The sequence below is a fragment of the Dendrobates tinctorius genome, unplaced genomic scaffold, assembly GCF_039654945.1.
Source record: "Dendrobates tinctorius isolate UK_male_01 unplaced genomic scaffold, ASM3965494v1 ptg000211l, whole genome shotgun sequence".
NCBI lineage: Eukaryota > Metazoa > Chordata > Amphibia > Anura > Dendrobatidae > Dendrobates > Dendrobates tinctorius.
This window is the reverse complement of record NW_027361878.1, coordinates 29333362-29346771: the sequence shown is the minus strand read 5'-3', so window position 1 is coordinate 29346771 and position 13410 is coordinate 29333362. Positions and strand designations below refer to the sequence as shown.

Here is a 13410-nt window from a genome sequence, read left to right as displayed (position 1 = left end):
TCACTAAAGGGGCTAAGCAGCTTGTCCTGCCCTATGCATGAAATGAAAGGCGAAAAGACACACAAACACTGAATATTTATGATATATCTACACAAATTATCTAAATAAGAGTCATAGTAATAAGTGTTATATTATTTAAATATACTACCACCAGTGTTCAGTGAAGATAAGTGGTGAACCCACTAGTTGCAAACGACCAAACAAGAAAATACCGAAGAGGACCCGTGGACAAGAGAAAACCAGACAAGATGTATTATTAATAAAGGTATTTATTGAAGATTATATCAGTGGTGGTATAAAATACCATAGAGTTAATATATAAAAAACACTAAGCACAAGTGGGACAATTTTACACAATAGTAAAAAAATTATATAGCTTGGACCAATTATATGGTATTTACATATGCATTCATATAAAAATATATATTTTAATATTCCTAGAAACAATTTTTTTTTATATATAATAAATGATAAAATGAAAAAATGATGAATTCCTCTTAGTAAAAATTGTATGATACTGTGAAAGCGTTTTGTGTTTAAAGAACAAATAATACAGTGAAAATTTATTACAAATAATGGTCACATAGACAGTGAATGGTGCAAAGTGAATCAACTTATAAAAACACTGCTTACTAAAGTGCAGTGTGCCTGTGCAAAAAAAAAAAAAAAAAAAAAAAGGGGGGAAAGGGTTTGCAACAAATTGCTGTGCAAAACTAAAGTGATATAGTATGTAAAGTGCCATGCACCAATATGAAGTTTAGATAAAAACACTGCTTGCTGAAGTGCAGTGTGCAAAAAAGACTTCACTAAATTGCTGTGCAAATAAACCGCTAGGAATAAATGCTTGAATGAGAATGCCAAAATTAATATACCTTTGAGGTCCAGCACGTCCCACAATTGTGCTCCCCGACGCACGTTTCGGAATTAATCCTTCATCAGGGGTTCAACATTCAATATTCTTTTCCTTATCCATTTATTCTTTCTCTTTTTCTTTTTTGTTCTTTTTTTCTGTTCTTCCTTTCTTCTCTCCTTCTCTTTTTTTCCTTTTTTTGATATCTAATCTGCACATTTAGAGTGGTGGTCTGGGTACTGGCCACTGCTCGCTTCTGACTCCGTTTTTCTGGTTCTGTCCAAGTTCTTCCCATTTTTACTTCCTCTTTTTTCTTTCCCTTTTTTCTTTCTTTTTTCACTTTCTTTTTCTAATTACCTGGAATTATATTAAAAGTATTAATTTCGTTGGAAATAATAAGTTTTTAACCAATTTTAACATCGCAATACTGATGAACTTTGACTTTTGTCTTCCTTGCAACATGTGACCCTTGGCGCCAATTTTTGAACTGTGTATATATAAAACCTGTCTATACATGTCATCCCCTGAGGAAGAAGTTGTTAACTTTGAAACGCGTTGGGAATAAATGTATAAAGCACACCACTTGTGAGGAGTGATGGTCTGGTAGCGCACGCTTAATCCATAAAAGTTCTTTTCTTTGAATCTAAAAATGCAACATGGAGACTTAACCACAGCAATGTTTTATTTACATTCACTGAAGTCGCAGACTTATAGAAATATTGGAAAAATAACATTTTGACATTATGTATAGAAGTGCATTTTTTTGCATTGAAAACTTTATGCCTTTGCTTGTTTCATTTTAAGCATTTATGTATTGTAAAACTGTAATATGCTGGTGGTGCATGCGGGTAGGACTGTTGGGAGGGTCTGCAGCTCTGCCCCCCCCCAGGCCTGCCTTTGGTGTCTGAGGTTTCGGTGTCCCGGACCAGAGATCATAATACCTGACTTGAATAGTAAAGGAGACGGCAGCCCGAGAAACATCCAAGGTGGGAACGCCCCATCATGCCGAAGAGAGTCTGCTAGATCCAGGCCTAGCAGACCAGCGCTGGTGGGTTTGTGGATGCCAGGAGGGGGTTGGCCTGAAGGAACGTCTTGTCTTTTCCTGGCAGGTCAGAGAGTTGGCCCGTCGGTTGCTTTTTTGGACAGAATATTTCCAAAACAACCAAAATTGAACTGTACATCTCTTGGGAGGCGGAGTTTAGTCCTATGTTGCAGAAGCAAAGTACTCTTACCCAGATAGGTGCAGAGCAGGGAACACTAGAAAGTCGGCGTGCGTGATTGTTCAGGGCACTGGCAGTGTGGCCCGGCCAACAGAGAAGGCCTAAACCAGAGCCTAGATTTTTTTTTTTTTTTTTTCTAAGAGCAGGGTCGCAGGAGCCTCTGAAAAACAGAGGCCACATGAATAGCAATGCTTCCCCAGGAGACATCCATATTGCTCAGGGGAAACCTGCAACATATTTGTCCTGTCCCTTCCTTTTTTTAAACGGAGCCCCCTCACTGGTTGGTAGGATATATCTGTCCTGAAGATCCCAAAGCCGTGTTTGCAGACCGGTGATGAAGATGGCCATGGAAAATCCAGGATGCAGACTTTCGGGTGGCTGGCAGGTAACCGATTTGTCTTTCTTTCCAACTCTATCTGGCTCTGGGGGGCAAGAGGGTCGGGGATTAGTGGCAAGGACAGTCCTCCGTGGAACAAACACTTGATCTGTTAAGGCCTTGCCTTGTAGACCACAGATGATACGGTAGTGACAATTCTAGGTGCGAGAGCAGAGTGACAATTTCACTCTGTCACCCTCAAAAAAATGTATCTGAAAGAAAAAAGGAAAACATTAATAAAAAAAAAAACCTAAGGCAGAAACTGGCCTGGGCGGTCCGGACCCATGTCTGCCTCCTACTGACACTAAGGTAAAACGGATTAGCTTTGTGCCAGTTGGTGGTGTACCCTCCTCTGGGGGGACCTACATTTTTTACTTTGCATAGCATAAGCAGCATACACCCATGTTTTGTGTACCCCAATGAAGCATTAGCCCCCCCCCACACCAACCAGAGGGCCACACAGCATAACCCCCCACACCAACCAGAGGGCTGTTATGAATGAGTCACCGAGGAGGAAAAACAAGCTAAGCCACAGAAAACCAGAGAGGTTGGTAACTAAGCGGATTGTAGACCCCTGATCCTATCCACAGAACTAGCAGTAGCCGTGGAGCGTACCTACTATGATCCTAGATGCCTCGTCACAGCCGGAGAACTAAATAAGCCTAAAGCAAGAAAAGGGGAAATCTAAACTGCCCCAGAGCAGACGCCAAAGCAATAGACAGCCCCCAAACATGTATTGTCGGTGAGACAAGATGAAAACACAAACACAGATAGAAAAATAGGCTGAGCAAACGATGGGGCCCACACTAACTAGAAAGGACAGGAAAGGAAAGACGCTGTCTGCAATCACGCACAAAAAACCCTGCCAAAAAATGTCCAACACTTTCTGATAACAAAAACCCTGAAATCGCTAGACTTCAATTCCCTATATCAGCACTCTGGTATAGTCTGAAGACAGAGCAAAAAGAGACCAATCTGATCAGGGACAAAAAAGCAAACTGGCATAAACAGAGACATAAGAATGGAAATTCAGCACAGCCCCAGCAGGGGCTGGCTGACCGACCACAAAAACTGAGTAAACCAGACCAAATCTTATGTGAAAAAATAGCAGAGCACACTTAGCTTGAGAAGGCAGGAACAGAACTGGAAACCAGCACAAAATTAGGGAGTCGGCTGTCTTAAATCCAGTCAGAGACTCCTGATGTCCACTCACAGTCCTCCTCCTCAGGTGGCAGGTCTCTGCCATTTAGATCAGCTTCATTACCTACTGTCACCACCAGAGGGTGCCCGGATGGAGAACTCACGACTCCTCTGTCAACACAGCCAGCTCCACCACCCTCACCAGAGGTAAACCAGAAAATGAGTTGACAACAGAGGGCCACACAGCATAACACCGCTCCCCCAATCATAAACCTCAACCTGACACTAATCAGTGGACCCCACATTATAAACCCAAAGCCCACCAGACATTGCCTCCCCAAGCATAAATCCCCATGACGCCCCCTGCCCCCAAATGTACATCCCATCAAACTGCCTCCAAACAAATCCCCCAATTGGACGCCTCAACGCTTCATCAACCCCATCGAACGTCCACCGACGCCAAGCATAAACCCACAAATCCCCATAGGACGTCCACCCCACCCCCCAAGCATTACTCCCATCAGACACCACCCCCCACCCAAGAATAAACCCCCATCGGACATCCACTCCCCCCAGCATTAACCCTCACTGGACATCCACTCCCCCCAGCATAAAGCCCCATCGGACTTCCACCCTCCCCAAGAATAAACCCCCATCGGACATCCACTCCCCCCCAGCATTAACCCTCACAGGACATCCACTCTCCCCAAGCATAAAGCCCCCATCGGACTTCCACCCTTCCCAAGCATAAAGCCCCCATCGGACTTCCACCCTCCCCAAGCATAAAGCCCCCATCGGACTTCCGCCCTCCCCAAGCATAAAGCCCCCATCGGACTTCCGCCCTCCCCAAGCATAAAGCCCCCATCGGACTTCCGCCCTCCCCAAGCATAAAGCCCCCATCGGACTTCCGCCCTCCCCAAGCATAAAGCCCCCATCGGACTTCCGCCCTCCCCAAAGCATAAAGCCCCATCGGACTTCCGCCCTCCCCAAGCATAAAGCCCCATCGGACTTCCGCCCTCCCCAAGCATAAAGCCCCATCGGACTTCCACCCCCCAGCATAAACCAGACCCAGCAAGCGTGCATTAACTCTTCCCCCTCCGGGGCCCAACCAGACCCCGCAAGCATGCATTAACCCCAGGGCCCAACCAGACCCTGCAAGCGTGCATTAACCCCTGGGGCCCAATCAGACCTCGCAAGCATGCTTTAACCCCCCCCCCCGAGGCCAACCAGACCCCACAAGTGTGCATTATCTCCCCCTAGGGCCCAACCAGACCCCGCAAACGTGCATTAACCCCCGGGGCCCAATCAGACCTCACAAGCATGCATTAACCCCCTGGGGCCAACCAGACCCCGCAAGCATGCATAAACCCACCCAGACCCCGAAAGGGCGCATTATCTCCCCCCAGGGCCCAACCAGACCCCACAAGCATGTATTAACCCCCTCCCAGGGCCCAACAAGACTCCACAAGCATGCATTAATCTCCCCCAGATCACCCCCCAAACCCCACCACAAGCAGGCCACCCCCCACTAAAATGGGTCCCCATTGAGCAGGGCACCCCCAAATCCCACCACAGGGGTCCCCCAATAGCCAGCAGCAGGTCGCCCCCAAGTCCCACACACAGGTGACCCTCAATAGCTAGCAGCAGGTTGCCCCCCACTAAAAGGGGTACCCCCCGAGAGCAGGTCACCCCCAAATCCCACCACAAGGTTCTAGGGGTGGCCAGCAGCAGGTCGCCCACAAAACCCACCACAGAAGTCCTCCAATAGCCAGCAGCGGGTTGCCCCACACTAAAATGGGTCCCTCCGTAAGCAGCAGGTCCCTCCCAAACCCCACCACAGCCCCCCCAGTAACCAGCAGCAGGTCACCCACCCCAACACAAGCAGGTTGCCCCCACTAAAAGGGGTCCCCCAATAACCAGCAGGAGGCCCCCCAAACACAAGCAGGTCATCCCCAAATCACACCACAGGGGTCCCAATAACCAGCAGCAGGCCACCCTCAAATCCCACCACAGGGGTCCCCGTCCCCTCAATAGCCAGCAACAGATCGCCCTCAAATCCCACCACAGGGGGTCCCCCTAATAGCCAGCAGCAGGTCACCCCCCCACTAAAAGGGGTACACCCAGTAAGCAGCAGGTCGCCTCCCCCAAACCCCACCATAAGGGTCCCCCAATAGCCAGCAGCAGGTCGCCCCACCACAGTGGTCCTCCCCAATAGCCAGCAGCAGGTCACCACCGAACAGGGATCTCCCCAATAGCAGATCATCCCCAAGTGCCACCACATGAGTCCCCCAAAACCCCATCACCTATAGTAATAGCGTGCTGCAACTTGCTAAAACAGAACACGCTGGTCACCCCCAAAACCCTCACCCCCAAATTCCACGACAGGGTCGCACGTTTTTGCGGGTCACCCCCAAAACTCCACCACAGGGTAGCAGGTTTTTCACCCTAAAACCAAAAGAGGGTCATACGTTTTTCACCCTGAAACACTAACCTCTATGTGCCATGGTGATTTGCAAGTTAACGGCGTGATGCTTCACACCTTGCTAAAATAGAAGCCCACAAGTGACGGAAATGACGTCACACCTGGAAGGAGCCCATACAGTCTAGCATTTACCATCTACATACCCCATGCCCCCCTCACACCAGCCCCCTTGATGGTCATCTACATACCCCATGCCTCCTCACACCAGCCACACAGCCTCCTGGATGCCCCTGTACATATCCCATCCCATGCCCCATTCACACCAGCCAACCCCTGGATGCCATTCTACATACCCTATGCCTCCTCACACCAGCCCTCTGGATGCCCCTCTGCATACTCCATGCCCCCCTCACACAGCCCTCTGGATGCCCCTCTGCATATTCCCCCTCACACCAGCCGCCTGGATGCCTCAACAACATTTATTCACATGGTCTCCCACATCTGCATACCCCATGCCCCTCACAGCAGCCTTCTGGATGTCCCTCTGCTTACCCCATGCCTCCTCACACAGCCCCCTGGATGCCTCAACATTTATTCCCATGGTCTCCCCACCTCTGCATACCCCCTCACAAGGCCCCCTGGATGCCACATTTATTCACGTGGTCTCCCCACCTCTGCATACCACATGCCCCCTTAAACAGCCCCCTGGATGCCCCTCTACATATACCCCCCCTCACACAGCCCCCTGGATGCCTCAACATTTACTCAGTGTCCCCACCTCTGCGTACCCCATACCTCCTCAAACAGCCCCCTGGATGCATCCAAATATATTCACTTGGTCACCCCACCTCTGCGTACCCATGCCTCCTCACACAGCCCCCTGGATGCCTTCAAATTCATTCACATGGTCTCCCCACCTCTGCGTACCCCATACCTCCTAACACAGCCCCCTGGATGCCTCCAAATTCATTCACATGGTCTCCCCACCTCCTCACACAGCCCCCTGGATGCCTCCAAATGTATTCACATGGTCTCCCCACCTCTGCGTACCCCATACCTCCTCACACAGCCCCCTGGATGCCTCCAAATATATTCACATGGTCTCCCCACCTCTGTGTACCCCATGCCTCCTCACACAGGCCCCTGGATGCCTCCAAATTCATTCACATGGTCTCCCCACCTCTGCGTACCCCATACCTCCTCACACAGCCCCCTGGGTGCCTCCAAATCCATTCACATGGTTTCCCCACCTCTGCGTACCCCATACCTCCTCACACAGCCCCCTGGATGCCTCCAAATTCATTCACATGGTCTCCCCACCTCTGCGTACCCCATACCTCCTCACACAGCCCCCTGGAAGCCTCCAAATTCATTCACATGGTCTCCCCACCTCTGCGTACCCCATACCTCCTCACACAGCCCCGTGGATGCCTCCAAATTCATTCACATGGTCTCCCCACACCTCCTCACACAGCCCCCTGGATGCCTCCAAATTCATTCACATGGTCTCCCCACACCTCCTCACACAGCCCCCTGGATGCCTCCAAATTCATTCACATGGTCTCCCCACACCTCCTCACACAGCCCCCTGGATGCCTCCAAATTCATTCACATGGTCTCCCCACACCTCCTCACACAGCCCCCTGGATGCCTCCAAATTCATTCACATGGTCTCCCCACACCTCCTCACACAGCCCCCTGGATGCCTCCAAATTCATTCACATGGTCTCCCCACCTCTGCGTACCCCATACCTCCTCACACAGCCCCCAAATTCATTCACATGGTCTCCTCACCTCTGCGTACCCCATGCCTCCAAATTCATTCACATGGTCTCCCCACCTCTGCGTACCCCATACCTCCTCACACAGCCCCCTGGATGCCTCCAAATTCATTCACATGGTCTCCCCACACAGCCCCCTGGATGCCTCCAAATTCATTCACATGGTCTCCCCACACCTCCTCACACAGCCCCCTGGATGCCTCCAAATTCATTCACATGGTCTCCCCACACCTCCTCACACAGCCCCCTGGATGCCTCCAAATTCATTCACATGGTCTCCCCACACCTCCTCACACAGCCCCCTGGATGCCTCCAAATTCATTCACATGGTCTCCCCACCTCTGCGTACCCCATACCTCCTCACACAGCCCCCAAATTCATTCACATGGTCTCCTCACCTCTGCGTACCCCATGCCTCCAAATTCATTCACAGTCTCCCCACCTCTGCGTACCCCATACCTCCTCACACAGCCCCCTGGATGCCTCCAAATTCATTCACATGGTCTCCCCACACAGCCCCCTGGATGCCTCCAAATTCATTCACATGGTCTCCCCACACCTCCTCACACAGCGCACTGGATGCCTCAAAAACATTTATTCACATGGTCTCCCCACCTCTGCGTACCCCATACCTCCTCACACAGCCCCCTGGATGCCTCAATAACATTTATTCACATGGTCTCCCCACCTCTGCGTACCCCATACCTCCTCACACAGCGCCCTGGATGCCTCAATAACATTTATTCACATGGTCTCCCCACCTCTGCGTACCCCATACCTCCTCACACAGCCCCCTGGGTGCCTCAATAACATTTATTCACATGGTCTCCCCACCTCTGCGTACCCCATACCTCCTCACACAGCCCCCTGGATGCCTCAATAACAGTCACATGGTCTCCCCACCTCTGTGTACCCCATACCTCCTCACACAGCGCCCTGGATGCCTCAATAACATTTATTCACATGGTCTCCCCACCTCTGTGTACCCCATACCTCCTCACACAGCGCCCTGGATGCCTCAATAACATTTATTCACATGGTCTCCCCACCTCTGTGTACCCCATACCTCCTCACACAGCGCCCTGGATGCCTCAATAACATTCAGTCACATGGTCTCCCCACCTCTGCGTACCCCATACCTCCTCACACAGCGCCCTGGATGCCTCAATAACATTTATTCACATGGTCTCCCCACCTCTGTGTACCCCATACCTCCTCACACAGCGCCCTGGATGCCTCAATAACATTTATTCACATGGTCTCCCCACCTCTGTGTACCCCATGCCTCCTCACACAGCCCCCTGGATGCCTCAATAACATTTATTCACATGGTCTCCCCACCTCTGTGTACCCCATACCTCCTCACACAGCCCCCTGGATGCCTCAATTACATTCAGTCACATGGTCTCCCCACCTCTGCGTACCCCATGCCTCCTCACACAGCCCCCTGGATGCCTCAATTACATTCAGTCACATGGTCTCCCCACCTCTGTGTACCCCATGCCTCCTCACACAGCCCCCTGGATGCCTCAATAACATTCAGTCACATGGTCTCCCCACCTCTGCGTACCCCATGCCTCCTCACACAGCCCCCTGGATGCCTCAATAACATTCAGTCACATGGTCTCCCCACCTCTGCGTACCCCATACCTCCTCACACAGCCCCCTGGATGCCTCAATAACATTTATTCACATGGTCTCCCCACCTCTGCGTACCCCATACCTCCTCACACAGCCCCCTGGATGCCTCAATAACATTCAGTCACATGGTCTCCCCACCTCTGTGTACCCCATACCTCCTCACACAGTCCCCTGGATGCCTCAATAACATTTATTCACATGGTCTCCCCACCTCAGTGCAGACGAGCCCAGGATCAGGATCAGTCCTCACAGTAAACCGCTGAGCACTGCTCCTCAGCAGTCTCCCCAGAGCGCAGGTTGCTGCACACAGCTCAGTGCATGAATCTCAGAGTCCTCTCCACAGCACAACTCAGGAGCAACACCAGGATCCGGCACACAAGATGGGAGCACTGCTGCACGCGCCGGACTGAGGAGGTCCCGCCCCTTCCGATGACGTCATGATTTCAACAAATCACTCCTCCCCCCACAACACTTCAACTCCAAACTAGACCCTACCCTTGGAGACGGGCAGTTGAACTGTCTGAGGGCAGGAAACCTGTCTGTGACGCCATTACACAGCAAAGCCAGCAGATAGCACTCCTTGCTGTAAATGGCGTTAGGGAGAATATGTTTTAGGGATGCCATGAGGTAAAATTACCTCGGAGAATATGTTTTAGGGATGCCATGAGGTAAAATTACCTCGGAGAATATGTTTTAGGGATGTCATGAGGTAAAATTACCTCGGAGAATATGTTTTAGGGATGCCATGAGGTAAAATTACCTCGGAGAATATGTTTTAGGGATGCCATGAGGTAAAATTACCTCACAGAAGATGATTCCTGTGAAGAGAATCAGTGAGCGCAGTGTCTGAGAGCTGTATACAGACACTACATTGTTAGACGTTGAGTTCCCATCACTGCATGGGGAATCTCAAGCCATGTCCCCTGCGGTCTGTGGAGTGTGTTGTATGCACGTATGAATGTCTCTGGTGACTGACTCATTATGAAACCCCAATCCTTGGTACGCATGTGTTGTTCGGCCTTTCCAATTAGTGCCTAGGCTGAAAGTGCAGGTAGGAGGCAAAGCCAGGGACGCCACTGAACACTTTGCACTCCACAGTAGCCAGCGTTTATTAGGCTGGTTTCACATTGGCGTTTCACAGACCTGCGTTGGTCTGCGCGCGGCCGCCACTAAGCTCCACCCCCTGCCACTTAGCTCCGCCTATGGGCGCATGACGCTGCATGCGACCTGCGACCCCTATCTAGCACTGGGGATGCAGGCTGTGTGCAGGTATGCGTTTGCCGACGCAGGCGTCCTTTTCACGGTGCGCCGAGTGCACCAAAATGCAACAGGTTGCGTTTGGCGCTGGTCGGCGCACCGTCAAAAGGACGCATGCGCCGGCAAACGCATACCTGCGCACAGCCTGCATCCCCAGTGCTAAAGATAGAGGACACAGGTCGCATGCAGCATCATGCGTCCATAGGCGGAGCTAACCGGCAGGGGGCGGAGCTTAGCGGCGGTCGTGCGCAGACTGACGCAGGTCTGTGAAACGCCAATGTGAAACCAGCCTTACTGGTGTTCGCAGGTGCGACGCCGCATGCTTAGTGGGTCTAGAGGGACTCTAAGGCTAGCTTCACGCTAGCGTTTTGGGCCGCAGCGCACGGCCGCCAATAAGCCCCGCCCCCTGCCCGCCCCCTCCGGTCATCTCTGCCTAGTATCGCACACGGCTGCATGCGATCTGCACACCCTATCTTTAGCATAGGGTGCGCAGACCGTGCGCTAGTAGGATTTTGCGTGAGCTGCGCCCTTTTGACGGTGCGCCGAACGCACCATGTTGCATTTTGGTGCGCTCGGAGCACCGTCAAAAGGGCGCAGCTCACGCAAAATTCTAGCGCACGGTCTGCGCACCCTATGCTAAAGATAGGGTGTGCAGATTGCATGCATCTGTGTGCGATACTAGGCGGAGATGACCAGAGGGGGCAGGGCTTAGCAGCGGCCGTGCGTTGCGGCCCAAAATGCTAGTGTGAAGCTAGCCTAACCCTGTGTCTTTGGGGCAGAGTTCTGTGACTGTACACTAGAGCTCACTGCCGAGCTCTGTGAGCTTAACAGGCTACGTCATTCATATTCTGCGGTATTGCGGTTCTGTGTAGCAACAGAGTCCGCCTCTGTATCCACCGAGTGACGTTAACCCGCGTGTGTTCTATTATACCGCCATATAGCGTCCAGCAGGTAACATCTCTGCACGGTGGACCCCGGGCTTTGAACGCACCTTATTACTACTTTCTTATTATTTGGTGCGTTCCGCCAGCCCTAACATACAGAGATCCTTCAAGAGGAAAGGCGGCAATGAGAGAAAATAACTGAGCGCAAAAGATAGAAAATAGGCAAACGTCAGCATATTATGTGTAAATTTCATCATAAGAAAAATACTGAAAGAAAGCACGAAAAATGTTAAACATCAATCATAAGTTTATAAATGACAAATAATGGGGATACGAGAAAAAAACGCCAAGCAGTGCTTCATAAAGTATCTGAAAATCACCTTCAGTATAAATAAGATCGAACTAAGAAACATACGAGTCAGAAAAATGATCTTATAGCGCCGTAATGCAAAACATAAAGTAAGAAAAACAATGTAATACGACAGAAAGAGGAGGAAAATATTCACATTTTTAAGCACAAAAAGAAAATAAACTAAATTCTGATGCGCACTTTGCCTTCTCCAAGAAGCTAAGAGCTAAAAACATTACAGAATATAAAAGGGAAAAAATTAAACCTAATACAAATACTTGTGAAGCGTACTTATGTCTCAAGGCATATTGTACAACAGCAGTCCATATTTATACATCCCGTATATTTACCCAATATGTTTATTATCAGGCATTACTACTTACACCTAAGGCTTCGTTCACGTGTCAGTTTTTCTCATACGGATGTATATGGTTTTTGCGGATATCGCTTGTACCTATAGGGCTGTGTGCACACGTTGCAGGTTTGGTGCGTTTTTGCCGCATTTTTTCTGCCCGGATATGTGACAAAACCTGATGCCAGCAAAGTGAATGAGAAACCTGACGTGTCATGCACATTTTGAGTTTTTTTGCAACTTTGGTGCAGAAAATAATCCGCATGCCAATTCTCTGCGGTTTTTCCCTATGTTTTCGCCATTGACTCCACTCAAATCAGGCAAAAATGAACCAAAATCACGCATTTTTGCAGCTGCCTCTTTCCACTAGTAAAGTGTATAGATACAACTTTGTAGTATTAATAGTCCATGAAACTCCATGTGTATTACACATTTCACAGACTTTAATCTTCAGCCCACAGTTGTACACTTTCCCGCTGATGCTTTTTAGTGTTGTGTGTGTGATTTACTGATTAGAACAACAAATAAACCAAATGAGATGAGGCCTATATTAGACACAAATCATATTATAGATTTGTATGCCAAGAACAAAAAAGGCATATTATTTTCATACACCAAACTAATGATGATTTATATCAACATAAAATGGAAAAAAAACCTATAATGTGAAGTGGGGGAACTGGGCCTGGACTGAGTGTTGAAAAAGGTGAAGGTGCAGAAACTCGAGTTGACACATAGGGGGTAACTGACAGAAAGGGACTAAATAAAGGGTGGGAAAATTCCATGGTCTAGAGTCTCTGGTTGAAAATGTATTTTAGAACCCAAAACACCAGCCTGATGGTGCGATTCTGGGGTATGAGGTTGTTGTGTAGACATCTTCAAACCAAAAGCCTCATCTGTCTTGTTTGGGCCCACATTCCATCCTGGAAAATAAAATATTCATCCCACAGTTGTACACTTTCCCACTGATGCTTTTTAGTGTTGTGTGTGTGATTTACTGATCAGAACTAGAGATGAGCAAAACGGGTCTGTCAAATTCAAAGGTCGCCGGCTATCGCTAAAGTCAAGTTTCACCGATCGAAACCCGACCATAGTGTGAGGTCGGCCATGGGGTCGCCGACTTGAGCGCCAAAGTCGC

The 13410-nt window shown here is 49.7% G+C and overlaps 1 long non-coding RNA gene across 2 annotated transcripts; it reads right to left on the bottom strand.

Moving 5' to 3' along the window:
- Window positions 1-664: 664 nt before the first annotated feature.
- On the bottom strand, window positions 665-9872 carry LOC141058416 (uncharacterized). Of its 2 annotated transcripts, none has more exons than XR_012222161.1 (2): window positions 9642-9872; window positions 665-1207 (listed from the first exon to the last, which is right to left on the bottom strand). It is a non-coding gene; the product is annotated as an uncharacterized lncRNA (long non-coding RNA). The 2 variants fall into 2 exon arrangements; XR_012222162.1 differs by lacking the exon at window positions 665-1207 and adding an exon at window positions 1510-2658.
- Window positions 9873-13410: the final 3538 nt, after the last annotated feature.